Source organism: Medicago sativa, chromosome 5, assembly GCF_051527215.1.
Source record: "Medicago sativa cultivar Bolivia chromosome 5, Bolivia_mono, whole genome shotgun sequence".
NCBI classification, from domain to species: Eukaryota; Viridiplantae; Streptophyta; class Magnoliopsida; order Fabales; family Fabaceae; genus Medicago; species Medicago sativa.
Genome location: NC_140753.1, coordinates 17,539,016 through 17,545,015, shown reverse-complemented (window position 1 = coordinate 17,545,015; position 6,000 = coordinate 17,539,016).

Below are 6,000 nucleotides of genomic sequence, written 5' to 3'. Positions count from 1 at the left end.
TTAATCTCGATTTTCAATCCCTCTTTCAATCTGAAACTTTCAATTCAATGTCTTTGTCAATGTTAATCCACTCTTAATTTGCTTTTGGGCCAACAAAAATGGTCACATCTATTCCCAAGTCAAGTCAACATCAGCTTACTCTCAATTTGTATCTTTCTAAATCCAACTTCCAATTTGTATCTTGTTATTGGTCAAGTGGCTAGTTCGATCCAAAGAACAGCTTGTACCTTCTTATATGCCTACGTTTCCGGTCAAACGACAAGTTCGATCCAAAGAACAGTTTGTACGCTGATTATTTTTGTTATCGGTCAAACGACAAGTTCGATCCAAAGAACAGTTTGCACCTATCTACATGTTGTGATGCTGATCAAGCCGCAAGTTCGATCCAAAGAACAGCTTGTATCATCCTTTTGTCTATGCCTCCAGGTCAAATGGCATGTTCGATTTAAAGAACCGTTTGTACCTGCCTATCTGTTTACAATCTCAATCAAGCGACAAGTTTGATCCGAAGAACAGCTTGTATCTTCCTATATGTTTGTATCTTCAATCAAGCGACAAGTTCGATCCAAATAACAGCTTGTATCTTCCTTTATGTCTATGTTTCCGGTCAAGTGCCAAGTTCGATCCAAAGAACAGCTTGTACCTGTCTTGTATCTCTATTCCTGGTCAAGTAGCAAGTTCGATCCAAAGAACAGCTTGTACCCATCTCTTGTTTGTATTCCATGGTCAAGTGGCGAGTTCGATCCAAAGAGCAGCTTGTACCTCTCTTTTGTCCCTTGGTTTGTCTACCCTGTCAATGTCTACCTAGATCCCCAGTGATATGACATGCTCTGTAGACTCCAGTTCATTTGTCTTGCATTCATAATCAAAATGTTGCATGACATTCATATTTTAAAAATCTGAGAGCGTATTTTTACGTCCAAAAACAGTGCAAATGTTAATATTTAAGTATCTTCGTCCCGTCAAATCAAAGACTTTGTCTCTTGACTCTCCGGACAAAGAAACTTAAATAGGGGCAGCTGTTATACCCTAATTTTGGACCTAAAAATACTAGCTCAATTCTCCTTTTCTTGCATTTCAAGTCATTTGAATTTGTCTCTGATCAATTGCATCTTCCTCTGCATCTTATTTCAATGTTATTTGCAAAGTTCATGAAAAAGGGCATTTTAGTCATTTCCTATGTTAAAATTTCTTTCAATCTTTGAAAAATTGTTTGAGTCTTTTCATTTGGTTTGAATAAGTCTCTGTTTCAATCTCATGTCAAAATCCATTGCAAAAATCGCATTAAAGTCATTTTGAGTCAATTTAGCCCCTAGGGGCATTTTAGTCATTTCCCATGTTAAAACTTCTTTCAATCCTTGAGAAATTGTACATGGGTCATTTCAATCGGTTTGAATGAGTTTTTGTTTACACTGTGTTTGGTAGAGGAGAAATATGAAAGAGAGAAAGAGGGGAGAGAGAAGTTGGGGGGAGAGATGCAATCTCTCGTGTTTGGTTCAAAAGAGAGATTGATGAGAGAGACAAAATCTTGTGGGCCCCACGCCTGTTCCATTTCTCTTCTAAGGTGCGAAGAAAGGGAGTGGAAGTGTGATACTTTTTTTATTTTCCATATTTCTCCCTGGTGTGGACTATGGATGACATACATGCATGCAAAGTGTTTTTTTTATTTTTTTTTATTTAACATATTATGTTTCTAAGATTTTTGTTCTAGCATATGCCGAAATGAAAGCTGAACAAACATACCACAAAAACAACTTATCTTTGCCTCTCCCTCATGCTTATTTATTACATATAGTAAAATAAACTATTGGTAACTCACGAAATAGTTAACTATTGGATTATTTTAACTGACTAAATTTTAAAATATTTTAAATAATTAAGTAAAAAAGTGATAATTTACTCCTGTTTAGAAAAAAATAATTTAATTTCTTAATTAAATTAGAATAAAAAGACATTAATATTTATTTGAAATTAAATTCACATTGATAAAATTGTATATATACTATCTTTCTTAGTATAAGGATATTATGGTCTTTACAAAAAGTAAACACATTTCTTTCTTCTCTAGTTCTCTCCTTTCTCTCTTGTACCAAACAATATGTCAAATCTACTATATTTCTCATCTATTTCTCTCTTTTCATACTCTTTCTCACATCTTTCTCTCTTCACACTTTCTTCTCACAACCAAACACACCCTTAATGTCATGTCAAAATCCATTTCAAAATATTGCATCTGAGTCGTTTTGAGTCAGTTTAGCCCCTAGGGGCATTTTCGTCATTTCCTGTGTTAAAATTCCTTCTAATCCCTAAAAAATTGTCTCTGAGTCTTTTAATTTGCTTGTATAAACTCTTGCTTTATTCCCTGTTAAAAAACCATTTTAAAATTGCATTTGAGTCATTTTGAGTCATTTTAGTCCCTAGGGGCATTTTGGTCATTTCACACGAAATTTCGACAGAGAGAGGTTACTTTGAAGTACCTCATTTAAGTAATTGGTTCGTTTTAGTCCGTTTTGTCATTTTTAATCGTTTCACTTTACGTTATTTTCCATTTTACCAATTTTAATTCAATTTTATTTTTATTTTCGTTTTAGTCCTAAAAATTTTACTAATTGCATTTTAGCCCTTAAAGTTTTGTTATTTGCATTTTGGTCCTTTTAGTTTGTTGTTTTTGCAGGTCAAAGTTGGTCAAAGTTTGTTACAAGTCCAAGTGCCACATGGCATCACATCATTGGGCAAGCATTACACATGACATCTTATAAATAGGGTCCCATTGGTCAAGGGTCAACACCAATTTTTTTCAATCATCTTTCACAAAATACACAAAAATAACAAAAAAATCAATTTCTTTTTTCTCTCTTTTCTTCCCTAACTGTAACCACCACCAAAACCACCATAACAACCTACAACCTCCAAACAAACCACCACAACGACCTCCATAACCACCATTCACATTTTCTTTCTCAATCTCCAATCTCACTCACCAAAACCGTAATTCTCCCAATTCCTTCGATCCGATTCGTTTCGCATTTTTATTCAATCAATTCCTCGAGCAATCTGAATCCTAATCAATCGACATTGCTCAATTCTGCTCCCAAGTCATTGCGATTCAGTTGTTGAATCTCGAACACTAAGATTCATGCGGCAAATTCACGATTTTGATCATGAGAAGCTCTTTGTAGAACAAATTGGGGATGATTTTCTAAACCAAAACTGAACTGGAAATCAGAATCGCAGCAGCAAGAGGAAGAAACAAGAACGAAGCAAAATCGCGTGGAATCAAGAAGAAGAATAAGAAATTTTCCGTTCTGGAAATCACTTTGTCTCCAATTCAATTTGAGGTATTATTCTTGAACGATTTGTGATGCACAGTCGTAGATCTACTCAATAATTGTGTTTCTCGGAACTTAAATGTTAGATTTGGAGAGTATGTGATTCGTTTTTGAAGTTTCGAAATCGGATTTGTGCTTAAAATTGAAAAAGGATTTGGAAATCGTTAAAAAGTTTTGAGGTCGGACAAGTTTGGTGTTCGCCGGAAAACTGGACTTCTCGACGGAGAAGATGAAGTTTCCGGCGAACTATGAGCTTTCTGGCGTGTTTATGTTTTTCTGGTGTTGTGTTCTTGTAGAGAGAGCTTAGAGAGAGATCGGCTTAGAGAGAGAAACGATGAGTGAAAATGAAGGAAAAAACCAGCAATATGACTTTTATACTCCCTCTCTAAACCAATCCAGCTTAGTTGACCCGCTCCAGTTTCTTTAGACCGATCCATACCCATAATCTTGACCCAGATTTTCTCTTAGGATTGGGCTTGGGCCCTTGTGTGTTGTTGATTTCATTTTTGAGGATTTCTTTGCTATTCGTATGCTGCAAGTTTGTTCTCTACACCCCTGCTTATGTTCAAAACCTCTTGAAAATTTCACAAAAAATCTAATAATTTTCTTGCGTCATTTGATGAATTTTTAATGTATCTTGCATGTTAAATCTTGATCACAACATGTGAAAAATATTTTGGTCTTTTATTAATTCCATGTGTTAATTTTTGTTCAAATCTTGATAAGAATTTCTAAAGTTTTGTGAAGTTGTTGTGATCAATTTTTGGCACTTGATACTTGTTTTTGGAATGCAATTACATGTTGAAACTTGCTTCAAAATATATGCGTTCGTGTTTTGTGAATTTGTGTACTTTTTGTTATGTTTCGTGTAAAAATTGTGATGTGATTTTATTCTTGAGTTTTGGTGCATACTTGTGGCTTTGAACATGTCACTTTTAAAGTGAATTTGCCTCTTAATGTGGTGTTTGCTTGCTGTTTTGGTTTAGTTCTTGAGGACCTTGTGTTTGGTAAATAATGTGAAAATCTTTTGTGAAATAAAAGTGCATAAAAAGCTTGAAAATCTTATAATTTTTGGCATGTTAACTTTCCTTGGTTCTCATAATTGTTCCCTTGGAATGAATCACTTGAAATGTCTTAATGTTGTGAGAATCTAGGTCTTGAGCTTGCTTTAGGATTATATTGAATTTCAAGTCCTTTTGTCACTTTTTTTTGCTAAAATTGTTAGTTTACTTCCCTTGCAAGTTACAATAGCTTATTATGCATTTTGATACTAGCTTCTATTTCATGTGTGCTACTAACCTTTCTTGTTTCATGCCTCATTTCCATAGCATTTCACATCTTATTTTCATCTCTTATTTCTTGGCCTAGGAATTTTGTAATTTTCTTAATGCTTTTAAATTCTTGCAAGACCATAGAATGTAAACTAGGGCATGATGTAAAGGACAATGGACTCTAATGATGTACACCGACACATGCACACACATCACGTAGATATCCTTAGGTATATGCTTAGGCTATGCATGTTTAGATGTACGTTTAGGATTGTATGTTTAGATGAATGCCTAGGATTTACACTTAGAAAAAATCATTTTTTCAAACAAACATGAATAACGTCACTCAAATCATTTTCTAAATAAACCTTGGGATCAAAATCCCATTGATTTTCTCTTTTATTTTCTTAATCAAAATTTCAATGAATTTTAATCATACTTTGACTTTTTTGCAAAATCACTAATCAAACTTCACAATTTCACAATCTTATGCCCTTGAGGCCTCTCTCTCTCATTCTTCAAATTCCAATTTTCAAACTTAAAATCAACCAACAAAAACAAAAACATTTTTTGGAAGAGAACTACGATGGATTTGATCCCTTAAAACGGTACGTAGGCAAGGACAATATTCCTTCAATTCAAATAAAACAAAAATTCAAACATTTTCTTCTCCCTCCAATTCTTGACTTAGTAAACTCTTAGGTTTAAATAAACATTTTCAAAATAGCATTTAAAAATAAAGCGCGCGCGTAGAAAATAAGGACGGTTCCTATAGGATACTATAGTCGTTATGGGTGCCTAACACCTTCCCGTAGCGAAAACAACTCCCGGACCTCGACTCTCAAGGGTTTTTCTTACTTTTTCCCTTCCCAAGAAAAAATGAGATATCACCGGTTAAAAGGTTCAAACGTAATCAATGTTTGACACCCGAAAACCAAGATAAAACAAACCCTAGCTAGAACTTGGCATCTCCAATTCACTAACAAATTTTTGGACCCTTGGCAACAACATATGATTATCCTTTATAGTACAAGGTCAACCACTACAAGTTGTACCCTTTGGCCATTTTACACATAAGACTTGAAACACTTTGTCCACATCTAAGAGAGGTTTGCCAATTTCTGCAAGTTTATCAAATATTTCCTTGAGTTTTCGTATGTATTTGTCCAACGACAAGGTTCCCTTTGATAAGCCGTATAAGTTGTTTTTTAACTGAGCCTCACTGTCTTCAGTGTTAGGCAACAACTGATCATGGATTGTTTTCCATATTAAATAAGTTGTATCCCCTCCATAGATCATGTTTAGTACTTCTTCCTTATTCACAAGACTAATCACATGTTATCTGGGTTTTAACCAAAACAAAACGCAGACCCAACAAACTTACGACAACGACGATGTTC